General features: G+C 35.3%; 1 protein-coding gene and 1 pseudogene across 1 annotated transcript in view; one reads left to right on the plus strand and one right to left on the minus strand.

The window, feature by feature from the left end:
• TANC2 (tetratricopeptide repeat, ankyrin repeat and coiled-coil containing 2) overlaps positions 1-14,156 on the plus strand; it is a 435,526-nt gene that overhangs the window by 212,160 nt on the left and 209,210 nt on the right. The window lies entirely within an intron of this gene.
• On the minus strand, positions 13,652-14,080 carry LOC134365026 (NADH dehydrogenase [ubiquinone] 1 alpha subcomplex subunit 12-like; annotated as a pseudogene).

Below are 14,156 nucleotides of genomic sequence, written 5' to 3' on the forward strand. Positions count from 1 at the left end.
ACTTCTTCTTCAGAGAATTTTGTCATGAAATGGAGCAGAGCAGTAGGGAAGTAGGTATAGGAGTCTGTGAGACAAACAGGCATTTTCTAAAATAGAATAAATTTCAGTCTAGTTATATGCTGTGCTCTGGTAGGGAGGGGATATTGATGGTGCAGAAGAGAGGAGAGAAATGCTAAAATAATGTACTTGAGTAGATGACAAGTAAAAACCAAAAATGAAGGGATTGGGCATAGAAAGGAGTAAATAACTAGAGAGAAGGCTATTTCATGGGCACAGATACAGGTCAGTAGGTAGATACATTGATGTAAGCTTGTAGAAAGCCTCTTCTCATTTTTTCCTCTTTTCTAAACTAAATGGAGAATGATTTAACCACCTGAAAGTGAGGAAGGGGAAAGAGATGTCAGGGTTTGAACAGACAGAAGAAAGTATGAAATTGTGTTCCAGAGAGTGAATGAATTAGGGAAGTGCAGTAGGATTGCTGAGAAGTACTAATGTCCCACTTAACATTAATTTAAAGAGGGATTTGTTAGCATCATAAAGTCAGTCACATTTAACTGTACTGGAACAGTTATAGAGTAAGTATGTGGAGAATTGGACCTTAACCAGAGTTGGAGTTTTGCCAGATTAGAATAATAAGTTGAGAGAGGATCGTGAGAATTGAGGGTGTTTGCAGAGGAGTGATGATAGTGATGGCTGTGGAACCTAAACTGAGCAAGAGAGGAAATGAAAGCATGAGGAGTGAGGGGCAGTAAACTTGTAATAAGTTCAATGGAGTACATGTACCAATAGGATCAAAGAAATGAGCTAGAAATATCTTAGGTGGTAGAGTCATTCGAGATTGAGATTATGGACATCTTGTAGTCATTACTAATGATGAAGTTAAGGTTATAACCATGGGAGTGGGTGCCTGAGAAAGGATTGGGGAAAAGGTCCCTGGAGGTGAGGAGGTAAACTAACTGAGAGGTCAAGGTATCAGAAGATCATTTGTCTGAATATTGAAAAGTTATAATTGGAATAGTGTTTGAGAGGATGAGAGTGAACCAGTAGCTAAAATCTTGAAAGAATGAGTGGTATGATATCAAAGTCTAGAGAAACTACAACAGGAGCTGGCCTGTTACCTCACTTGGTTAGAGCACAGTGCTGGTAACACCAAGGCCAAGGGTTCAGATCCCTGTATCAACCAGCCACCAAAAAAAAAAAAATGTAAAGAAACTATAACAGGTAAGGGTAGTGACTGGTAGTTTGATGATGAGAAATAAAACTGGAGTGTTAGGCGAAAAAAGTAGGAGAATTAGTCTAGATTTAATTCTCCTGGGGTTAGCTCTTATGAGAATTGGAGTATGTTTCATATACTCTTGATTAATTTTTCTGTCCTTAATATTTACTGTTATACATCTCTAGTATTTACACCTACTTTTATTCTGGTATTATTCTTCTTTGAAAAATGTTTAAATTTTTAGTAGCGATTTTTTCATAGTTCAGAATGTTTATCTGTTTAATACAAGGGGTCTTCAAAAAGTTTATGGAGAGATTTGTATTATCCTTTAATTTTATTTTTCCATGTTTTGAAGTACCCTTCAAAAAGTTTTTGAAGGGTACTGTTGTATTTGTTGAATACTCTTTAGCAAACATTGGTCTGAGCACTAAGGATACAATGCTAGGAAAGCTGAACAGAGTCCCATATACATAGATCTTATAGTTTAGCATAGCTCATTTAGTACAAACTAATCTCTCAGTTCTATGGATCACAATTTAGGAAATCCTGTTCTGAGAATATCTGTTTTAATACAGTAAATAGTCTAAGATGGTTAGTGGGTATAGTAATTTTCTGTAATGTATATGGTTCATGTGTGTATTTTAGCCTAACATATTCAACTGTTTAAGGACAGGCTACAAAACCAAATTCAGTAGCACATCAAAAAAGATTATATACCACAATTAAGTGGAATTTATCCCAAGGATGAAAGGATGGCTCAATATATGCAAATCAGTAAATGTGATACATCACATAAACAAAATGAAGGATAAAAACCATATGATCACTTCAGTAGATGTGGAAAAAGCACTTGATAAAATTCAACATCCATTAATGATAAAAACTCTCAAAAAATTAGGTGTAGAAGGAAAGTATCTCAACACAATAAAGGGCATATATATGACACACCCACAGCTAACATCATATTGAATGGGGAAATATTGAAAGCTTTTCCTCTATAAATAGGAACAAGAAAAGGATGCCCACTTACACCACTCTTATTCAACATAGTACTGGAAGTTCAAGCCAGAGCAGTTAGGCAAGAGAAGGAAATAAAGGACATCCAAATTGGAAAAGAGAAAGTCTAATTGTCCCTGTTTGCAGATGACATGATCTTACATAGAAAAACCTAAAGACGCAACCAAAAAACTCCTAGACCTGATAAACAAATTCAGTAAAGTTGCAGGATACAAAATCAGCATAACAAAAAATCAGTAGTGTTTCTATACACCTAGAGAACTAGGTAAAAAAGAAATCAATAAAACAATCCCATTTACAATAGTTACCAGAAAAATAAATTACCTAGTAGTACATTTAAACAATGAGGTGAAAGACCTCTGCAATGAAAACTACAAAACACTGATGAAAGAGATTAAAAAGGACACAAGACAGTGGAAAGGTATTCCATGTTCATGGATTGGAAGAATTAATTCAATGCAATCTGCATCAAAATACCAATGACATTCTTCACAAAAATAGAAAAAAAATCCTAAAATTCATATGGAAACACAAAAGACCCCAAATAACCAAAGCAGTCCTCAGCAAAAAGCAACAAAGCTGGAGGCATTACATGACCTGACTTGAAAATTACAAAGCTTATAGTAATCAAAACAGCATGATGCTGTAATAAAAATAGACACACAGACTAGTGGAACAGAATAGAGAACCCAGAAATAACTCCCCTTATCTATAGTCAACTGATTTTTGACAAAGGCACCAAGAACATGCATTGAAAGGATAGGATAGCCTCTTCTATAAAGGGTGCTGGGAAAACTGGATATCCTTCTGCAGAAGAAAGAAACTAGATCCCTGTCTCTTACCATGTATCAAAATCAACTCAATATGCATTAAAGACTTAAATGTAAGACCTAAAACTATAAAACGAGTAGAAGAAAACATAGGGGACTGCCAGCTGCCAAAAAAGAAAGAAAGAAAGAAACAAAACATAGGGGAAACACTCTAAAGCATACATTGGTCTGGGCAAAAATTTTTGGAGACAACTTTCAAAATGCAGGCAGCAAAAGCAAAAATAAGCAAATGGGATTACATCTCACCCAACCTTCTGTACAGCAAAGGAAACAATCAACAGAGCAAAAAGGCAACCAGCAGAATAGGAAAAAATATTTGCCAACTATTCATTTGACAAGGGATTAATATCTAGAATATTTAAGGAATTTAATAGCAGAAAAACACAATCCAATTTTGAAATGGGCAAATGACCTGAACTGACATTTCTCAGAAGACATACAAATGGCCAACAGGTATATGAAAAAATGCTCAACATCACTAATCATCAGGAAAATGCAAATCAAAACCACAATGAAATATCATCTCACCCCAGTTAGGAAGGCTATTATCAAAAGACAAAAAACAGCAAATATTGGTGAGGATGTGGAGAAAAGGGAACTCTTATACACTGTTGGTGGGAATGTAAATTAGTACAGCCATTGTGGAAAGCAGTACCGAGATTCCTCAAAGAACTAAAAATAGAACTACCATATGATCTAGCAATCCCACTGCTGGGTATTTATCCAAAGGAAAGGAAATTAGCATACCAGAGAGCTATCTACAGCCACATGTTTATTGCAGCACTATTCACAATAGCCAAGATATGGAATCAATCTAGGTGTCCATCAGCAGAAGAATGGATAAAGAAAGTATGGCATGTATACACAATGGAATACTACTCAGCCATAAAAAAGAATGAAATCCTGTCATTGTAGCAACATGGATGTGCCTTGAAGTCATTATGTTAAGTGAAATAAGTTAGGCACAGAAAGATAAATACTGCGTGTTCTCATTTATATGTGAAAGTTAGGAAAAAAAAGTTGAGCTTATAGAAGTAGAGAGTAGAATTGTAGTTACTAGAGGCTGGGTAGGGGTGGGGTACAGGGAGATATAGAGAGGTTGGTTAATGCATACAAAATCGCAGTAGATAGGAAAAATAAGTTCTAGTGATCTACAGTAGTGCTAGGTACCTATAATTAACAGAATTTATTGTTTGTTCTCAAATGGCTAGATGAGAGGAGCTCAAATACTCTCATCACAAAGAAATGATAAATTTTTATGACGATGGATATGCTAATTCCCTTGATTTGATCACCACACATTGTATACGGTATTAAAATATAACTCTGTCACCCCATAAATAAATACATGTCAATTAAAAAGTTAATAAAGACAGACTACATACTGGTAAGAGGAATAATATACCTTGAAAAAATTTTGAATAATAGTAGGAGGGAAAGGTACGGTACAGAAGAATGGTAAGTTATTCTTTCTTTCTGTGTTGATCAAGAAAAACAAATCAGTATTGGGAGATAAATCAGGAAATCTTACCTGTGGCATCAGCATCTTAATATGGCACCATGACAGATGTTTCCGAATCCAAACTTTATGAAAGTGACATGAATTACTTTATATTACGTAGTTTTTCAAAGAATTTTTTTATATGTAAGTCAAAACCTATTACAGTAAATATAAAGGAAATTGAAGCTATAATAACACTGATTATGTTTTAAATGAAGCATTGAATGTATTAGCCAGGGTTCTCCAGAGAAACAGAACCTATAGGATATATGTAGATATATAGAAAGAAACTACTTATGAGGGATTGGCTCATGAAATTATGAAGTTGGAAAAGTTGCACAATCTGCCGTCTGCAACCTAGAGGCCCGAAAGCTGGGGGTATAGTTCCAGTGCAAACCAAAGGGTCCGAGAGCCATGGTTTAGGTCTTGGTCTGAGTCCAAAGGCTCAAGAACCAGTAGCACTGATGTCCAAGGGCAGAAGAAGACGGATATTCCAACTCAAACAGAGGGAGCTATTGGTGACTGGCTGGTACTGGGATCCAAACCAGTGACCTTGAAGTTATAAGGCTGCACTCTAACCAACTTGGCTAACCAGCCAGTCTTATTTAGTTTTTAAACTTGGTTTACTTAGTTTTTGTTTAGACTAGTGGCTCATAAATTTTGTGGTCACATACCCTTTTAACGAACTTATGAAATTAACAAAAATTGGGATGTACATACAAAATTGTGTGTAGTGTCTGGGTTTTCAAAAAAAGTTAATAAAACATTTAGGTTTGTTTGTCCTGTGTTAATAGTTTTATCTGAAAATTAGTCTGAACAAATCAAAATTAGTAAAAATCAAAGACTAGAGTGTTCTAACTCCCATTCCATATCCTAAAGGTAGGCATCTAAATATACAGCTCTGTAACTTAACATACACGTTATCATTTCCCATTACCATTACCCCAGCCATGCCAGATACATTAAAACTGCTTGCATCCTGAAGATACTTGAGTTTGTAACCTCTGTTATGGCTTATTGGGAGTCCTTACTATTTTTAGGAGGTGGGGAAGGACTGGAAAACAGGAGAAAGAACATTTCCCTTACTAACTATTAAAACATCCATATTCAAGGGATTTGCAAACTTCCAAACAGTATTTATCAGAGGATGTCAGATCAAGAGTTCTTGATTTTTAGGTCCTTTATTAGCTTATATTTGCTACTATTTGGAATATGATTTGTTCACACCTACCATAGTTTAGCTATATCTGGAGGAAGCATTGTACATGATTGAACAATTTATATGTGAAGTTACTTTGAAAAGTAAAGAACTAAGGGAATATTTTCTCAACCAATAACCTCTAATGGTGTCGGGGAAACCTTCACCGTCTCCAACACTGTGGTCGTCAGAAGACTTCTGTTCTCATAACTCTCATCTCCACCACTCATCCTCCCATAGATTCTGGCCCTTTCTCACCACACTTTTACAGTTTTACATTAAGAATTACCTTTTGAGATTAACTAAAAGTGAGAGTCCTCTAACTCTCCCTTTTACCCCCATCTTTACTATTTCTCTTACCTGTTATTTCTGTTACGTCTCTTGTCTGTTCATACCCCTAATTATTTTTGTGTGCTGGATTCAGTATTTGAAAGTATTTGTAGAAATAATCTGAAGTTAAGATGATGATTTTTTTTTTCTCTCCAGAGAGGGTTTCCATTTGCTTCTGCCACCTGGGACCACTTCCATCCAAGTTAGGGTTTGAGATTTTCCAGGCTAATGAGATGACACAAATTAGAAATGCAACACCTGGTTTACTTCTAGTTCATCTTTACTTTTAGGGTATAGCTCATAAGGGCCTCAGTCCAAAGTGTGGGTTTTTTTCTTAGAGTTCCCACTGTTGGTAGATCCTAGACTCCAACTTTTGTCCCCCTGACCCTAGGAGATAGCCCAAAAGTCCAGCTCAGCTGATCAGTCATTTGTACCCAGTTAGCAAATGCCTCCAGTGCTAAAGTGGCAATATCTCCATCCTGAATTTCCACATTCTCCCTGATCTTGTTTTGTCATTCATCACCATTGTGTTATTTTTCAACTCTTTAAAAAAGATTTTAAGATATATTTTGTGCAGTTTTTATTAGTTATCCTCAGCTGGAAGTTTTCCAGTTACTGGAAGGTCTCCAATTACTGAATAGTCCCTGCCATCATTATTTACTTTGGGGAAAATAATTCTAGACTTTGTATTTTTAGATTGCACACACATCCTAAAGTATGTAAAAGGATCTTCCTTATTTTTCCATTTTGTGCTCACAATGAAGCTATATGGGAACAGACTATACTTAAAACAGTCTTAGAACACTATCATTTTGGACACACCACTCCTCTTAAAGTCTGGGAACTGTACATTAAGAAATTGAAATGGTATTTTTAACCAGTTGATTACTTGAAATATAAAGAAGTTCCCTTTTCAAACAGGCTTTTAGGGTTGGTTCATGGTCCATCTCTTTGAGAAAGTTGTCTCTTATTTGAACTTGGAACTAAATCTCAAAGGAATTAGTATTTCTTGTCAAAATTTTGACAAGTTTTGCTTATTGTGATTATGGTACTACCCATGATACTGACTTGTTGAAACTTTTGCCTTTCTGCTTCTGATCTTCAGCTGGTGTTACTTGATTGGTTGTCATCATACTAGGGGGAGAGGGGGGAGTGGAGATTGTCTACTTTATCCAGCCACAAATCTCACATGTATTTCATAGATCATTGAGGTAAGGTCAGCATTATTATGTTCTCTGCGTTTTTCTTACCTTCTACAGTAGCCATAATAGTTAAATTAAAATCATGAGTAAATGAAGCTGATGTTTGTATTGTTGCCAGAAGAAAATTTTATAATAGGGAATAGGAGTTAGCATATAAAACCCTCTGAGATTTTTAAGTGTTCAAAGAGAATCATGAGCCACAAGCTTAATACAGTATGGCTTTCTATTGCTTTGCTGTGTTGCAAACCAGTTTTAAAAGGAATGTTCTCATCTGATAATGTTTTATTAAAACATTAAGTATAAAAAGCCCCATAATATATATTTTTTATTATACCACAAGATGCCTAGAATATATATTAAGGACTTACTCTTCTATTAATCCATGCAAGTCATTTTTGATACTATGGAACAAAAGGCTACCCTTACAATCTAAAGGTATTGTTTGTTTTATATAAATAAATTTTTCGTGTATAAGTCTGAAAGTGAAAGAACACTGGTTAGAATTCATTCGTGTGCAAGTAAAACTTCCATTACAGTCAAGGTCATAAAATACAATTGTTGTTTTCTGGTACATTACCAGAGGAATGATATTTTATTTTTTTGGTTAAAATTTATTCTGTACAGTGAATTCTTAGAACAACAAATGACTTATCTCGTCCCTAACTAACATTTTTTATAACAACACTGATGATATGCTATTTGCCCTGGAGAGAAGAAAGAATTAAACTGTAGCTGAATTACCGCAGCATTTTCTAATGAAAGCTTTTGAATAGCAATTATCTCTCAATCATTTCTTGTCAAATATCCAAACAAGAAAAAATAAACACTTAAATTATGGAAAACACCCATCTGGACAGTTTAATACATCTTCTCCCTTATGCTTATCCCTGTATCCACAGTACTTATGTGTAGTGACTAAAACATAGATATTCACTAAATGTGTATTGAATGAGGCAAATGAATCCAAGAAGTCAGGGAAAGGGAAAATGAAAAAACAGTATGTTATAAATATATGTAAATAACATAGGTTTCTCTCTACTAAGAATATCTCTCTTTACTTTTCTAATTTGTTGCGAAGGGACTCATAAACCTGAACAACTGGAACAACGGTTTCTTAATATGTATTTATAAGCTAATTTCACTACCATGGGGATGGGGCTGGGGGAGAAGTCGTATATCTTTCAGTGGTTTTTTGATATGTCATATCTTACTTGTTTTAAGTTTCTGCTACATTTTCTCCTTCCATGGAAGGGAGGCTACATACAAGGTCAACAGTGATGGCATATGAGAAGGTGCATGAAGCTTTGCTAGATCAGAATTCTGCCACATCAGCCATCTGAGATTAACTGGCTGTGAGTAAAATGGAATAAATGTAATTAGAGAACATAATAAATGAGCACACATGAAAACGAGAATTTCATGAAAATAATATCTGCTAGCCAAATATGACATTTATCCTCAAAAATCAAGAAATAAAAAAGTTTATGAATAAATTTTATCTTAACACTGTCCTTTGAGAGACTGAATATACAGACAGACAATGATCAGGCCACATATAGAAACAGAACTCTCACCTCCAATCTGTAGCAACCAGCCAACCTACTATCTACAAGTCAGACTTGTGGGAAGTGAGACTACTGTTTCTAGCAATCAGTCCAAGAAGCCAGCAGTAACCCCTATAACAATAAGAACAAAATGGCCAGAGCTTGATTATTAACTGACAGCTTCTGTAATCTTTGCCCTCACTTCCAACTTAGGACCAATTGGAAAAGCCAAATATGCACCCCTAACTATCACATAGTATGGCCCCCTTCTAGTTAGCTTGTCCATAGCTTCACCACACCAAGTGTCTCCAATTAGGGCATATCTGAAGTCTTCCTTTTTTCCCACAACAAAATTTTCCTACTCTGCCTACTTTTTTTTTTCCTGCCTACATTTGAGTCTCAGCTATGTGCAAGTGATGGTGGCTGACTGCCTTGCTATATAATAGCAAGCTCTAAATAAAGTCTTTGCCTATTCACATCTGTGTGTCTTCATTTATTTCCATATCTTTTTCACATATTGTAATTACAGTGTTCTGACACAGAATATATGTAGCTTCATGTTTGAACATAAACACATGCATGCACACACACACACACAGAAGAAATTCTTTTTTGATTAGACTCAGACTCATGCATGTAAAAAGTAAATTGATGGAACTTGTTTTCTTGTAGTTCATGAGAACAATAACATAGCACCTGTGGTAGTAAAAATGATGAGAAAGTATTTCATCCGGAAGAATACATTTGCTGTAATTCCACCCTGCATATTATTTGTTTTCCTTGCCTGGGTCGATTACACCTTTACCTTAGCATCCTCCTCTATAGCCACTTGTGCCATTCTCTTTTGTCTGTACCTTGTGACCTTCATGACAGCTGCTATGCTGTCACTCCAAGTGACAAAGGCAGATCTTGACATGACTTTGGAATCTATTAATGCCTTGGTAATGCACAACTTTCCACATTAATTGATTTGACTTGGTCATCTTGTGGCACTAAAGCTATGCTGGGTAAGGTAAAGCCCTTTTCCAGTATACTAGTATTATGGCTCCTCTCAAACATCTAAATTAGAATTGACTTACTCTTTAAGTTTTTTATAATACTCCTAGTTTTACAGCTCTTTTATTAGCCCCATTTTCTTAAAACCCTACACTACCTCCATTCTCCCTACCTTTATCTCCAGTTGGAGGAACTCAGAACCTGTGTATTAGCAAGCATATATCTGACAGATTTATAGCCAAAATAAAGAAAGAACTCTTGTAACTAATTAACAAGAAGACAGCCTAATTTTTAAAATGGACAAAAGATCTGAGTAGACATTTGCAAAAGAATATGTAAGAATGGCCAATAAACACATGAAAAGATGCTCAGCACCATTAGTCATCAGAGAAATGCAAATTAAAATGAGGGTGAGATACTATGCACATATTAGTATGGCTAAAATAAAAAAGGCTCACAATACTAAGTGTTGGTGAGGACATGGAGCAATTAGAACTCACACACTGCCTGCGAGGGTGTAAACCAAATAATCACTTTAGAAACTGACAGTTTTATATAAAGTTAAACATTTTAAGCTTTATAACCTAGCCATTATACACCTGTGTATTTACCAAAGAGAAATTAAAATATTTGTTCACTTAAAGACTTTCACATGAACATTTATATCACCCTTTACATGTAATAGCCAAAAACTGGAAACAATCCATTGTCCATTTGCAAGAGAACTAATTTAAAAAGGAGGAAATACTGCTCAGCTATAAAAAGGAACAAACTATTGAAACAACATGGATGGATTTCAGAAACATTAGGCTGAATGAAAGAAGCCAGACCAGAAAGAATGCATACTGTTTAATTCCATTTATATAACATTACAGAAAATATAATCTAATCTAAGGTAATGGAAGGCAGATCAGTGGTTGCTAGGGATTTAGAGAGGATTTGACTGCAAAAGGACACAAGCAAACTTCTCAGGGTAATGTACCTTGATTTTGGTAGTTCCACAGATGTATGTATCTGTCAGAATTCATTGAATTATACACTTTATATAGATGAAGCTTATCGTACATAAATTATATCTTTAAAAAGATAGGTAGATGAGTAAGAAATTGAGTAGAACCTGGAATAAGATGGCAGCCAGGTAGAAGTGAGTGGGTAAGAAGGTGACTAAGAGATTTGTTAGACTGAACAGAAAGAAAAGAAAAGCTACCAGGATTTCATTGTAGTCTTCTAAGTAAGTTATGGTTGTATTTGAGTCGAATTCAATATATAGAAATTAAATACCTACAATAATGGTATGTGACAAACCATCCCCAAATTTACAGCAACAACAACAACAAAAAAATCATAATAATAAGTGTTTTTTTCTTACCTGTGGGTTTGCAAGTTTTGATTGAAATGGCTCTGATACAGGCTGTAGGTTGGTTGGACAGCTCCAGGGTTCAAGTCGGGTTCACATCTATGTGTGTTCGTTCTGAGGCCTAGGCTGAAGGAGCAACAGTCACCAGAGTGTAAGAACACAAGTCCTACTGTCCAGGAACATTTCAAGCCTTTGCTTATAACATCCCATTGTTCAAATAAAGTCAGGTGGCCAAGCCCAAAAAAACTTTTTGTGGACTGTTTTAAACATACCCAAATTACCCCATGTACTAATCCCCCAGTTTCAACAATTGTCTATATTTTGCCACTCTTGTTGCATTTATTTCTTCCTCTCTTCTTCAGTTATGCCAAAGAACTAAGAACTAAGAAGTCGAGGGCAGTGACTTAGAACTAGCTGCTCTGTGAGTGGAGATGACATAGAGGCAGTTGCTTTGATTCTTGGTAATGATAGGTAGTGATTCGTACAACCAGGAGCTCGGTTTTTGGAAGGATATAGAAGAGTTCTCATGCCTTTTTCAGCATTTATTTCAATAAATAATAGCCCCTGCTTTTGGCACTCATTTTCTAATGTTTATCAGAAAATGAAAAATATAGTAATCATTTAAGAACTAAGAAATGAAAATATAACCAGGTTTACGTTGGCAATTGGGCCAAGCTAATCATAGTTTTTACACTCTGTTAGAAAGCATGGGTTTCTTTATTTGATTAAATATGGCACACGTTTCTGAGTCTTGAAGTAGATGAGAATAGGCAGTTTATAATTAACAGATTATAAAGGAAAACAGTCCAATGTGAAAATGCTAAGAGAATGCTGAGAATTAAGAGAGTCTATGGAACTAGAGATGTAGTGTTTGCATATTATTTGTGTGCAGCCTGCCATGTTAGGAATATAGATTAGGGATTTGGATACATTAGCTATTAGACATTCATTTCTTGGCACAGTTTTAATTGTTTAATTCCTGTGCGTGTTGGCTACTTTACGTAGGAGGTACTTTTTACAAATGTTGTAAAGTGTAAGCCATCTCTGAATGGAGAATTGGCATCACCAAGAAAAATAAAGACCACAATGTATTCTGAAATACTCAGCACTTGCTTTTTTACAGCATCCTATTTCTTGCATGTATTATATTTATCACAGAGTTTAACTTACTATGATTTAATTAAATCATTTATTTTTTATTTACCCTATGAGATTATAAGCTCCTTAAGGATAGGGACTATGCTCATCGTACATATATCTAACACCTAATACAGTGCTGGACATGCTGAAAGTACTAAGTATTTATTGAATAAATGAATGCTTTCCTATATTGTCTATCATCAGATAATTCTTTTAGATGCTGTTAAAGGTAAAAATAAATAAAATAATCATTTAGACAATTTGCACTTAATAATCACATATTTCTTGGCAGAATAATGAAATGGTTAAGAATATAGTCTCAGAGCCAGACAGCCTGGATTTAAATATTGACTGTGTTACTTACCTAACTCTGTAACCACGGGCAAGCAAGAATTTAAATCTTGTGTGCCTCACTTTTGCTATCTGTAAGATAAGGGATGTTATGAAGATTAAATGACTTAATACATATAACGCACTTAGAAAAGTACCAGACAGTAATATCTCAATGATTGTTAGTTGTTATTATTATTATCACTACTACTACTGGTACTATTAATATTATTCTAGAGATAAACTTAAAACACTCTTTTAAAACAACATTCAATATGCTGCATTTAATCAGTTTTGAAGTTAGAGTTCTGTATTTGTGTTGAATTGGTAAGTCAAACAGAATTTGCATCTGAAAATTGTTCCCTCTGCTGTTTTTCCCTAATTGTACTGATAAATATCAAATTCATTCATTACGTTAATTTCAAGTATGACCTTCTCCAAGAACCTTCTTCCATCCCTTTCTTCCCGCCACCCTCCCAAGACAAGTTTAATGGTTACTTCTCTGTGTTCCCTAGCACTTCCTTTAATTTACAAAATATTTCTTGTATACATTGGCCTTTCTCTATCAATAATGCCGTTACTCTATTTTAAGTTTTTAACTGGTATGAGCAGCATAGTCAAATAAAGTTGTTTGCGATTTGTTGTTGGAAGAGTATCAAATGTATTTGACACCCAATGGGAAATACTTATCTGGAAGCATGAATATGAATTTTTGACAAAGAAAATATCATCTTTTGTATTAAGTTTCCATGAAGGCAAGAGACAGTAAGAACCAAAATATAATAGGAAAGATTTTATCTTAGATAAAAAGGGCAATACTGCTATTTAAAAGGAGGGAAGGAAGATTAGATTGATGTACTTGGGAAAAGGGACAATATCTCTCTCTCTTTTTTTAGTCAAACATTTTTAATCAAGTTAATGGTAAGCAGTAAAAGTGCAGTTACATGAAAAGCCCCATATATTACATGTTTAAATTGTTTCTCATTGCCTTTAAAGTGTTAAAGGTAGGACCCACTCCTGAGTCTTCTCTCTAGTGGTAGAATAAGGTACATATTTTTATGGAGTGCCACTTACACTGAATTTATTATTTGTTCAGGTGAACTTTTGAGCAGTATGTGGTTTTGTTGTTGGAGGATCATCAGTCATACGCTGAAGCCAGCAGTGCCCTTCAGGAGGCACCGCTTGTACCACATCCCAGATTGTGTTTCCACCACTCTTTTCAGTAGTGTATAACTATCGGTGACAGCCACAATATGCTTGTTGTCTTCATAGTATTTGTTTCCATATTTGTCTTTCCCCACTCATGTACCAACCCTCACATCATTTATCCTGAAAAAAATTCATAGATAGCCAGAGACCACTGTGGCTTCTGACCTGCTGCAGCCCACACTTCAGGACCTGCAGCAACTCCATCTTGTCCTGCAGTCCCTGCCTCCCGGGTGTGCCACATAAAACCCACCAATATCACTGTTTAAAAGGAGGAAAAGAAGAGTGG

Source organism: Cynocephalus volans, chromosome 16, assembly GCF_027409185.1.
Source record: "Cynocephalus volans isolate mCynVol1 chromosome 16, mCynVol1.pri, whole genome shotgun sequence".
NCBI classification, from domain to species: Eukaryota; Metazoa; Chordata; class Mammalia; order Dermoptera; family Cynocephalidae; genus Cynocephalus; species Cynocephalus volans.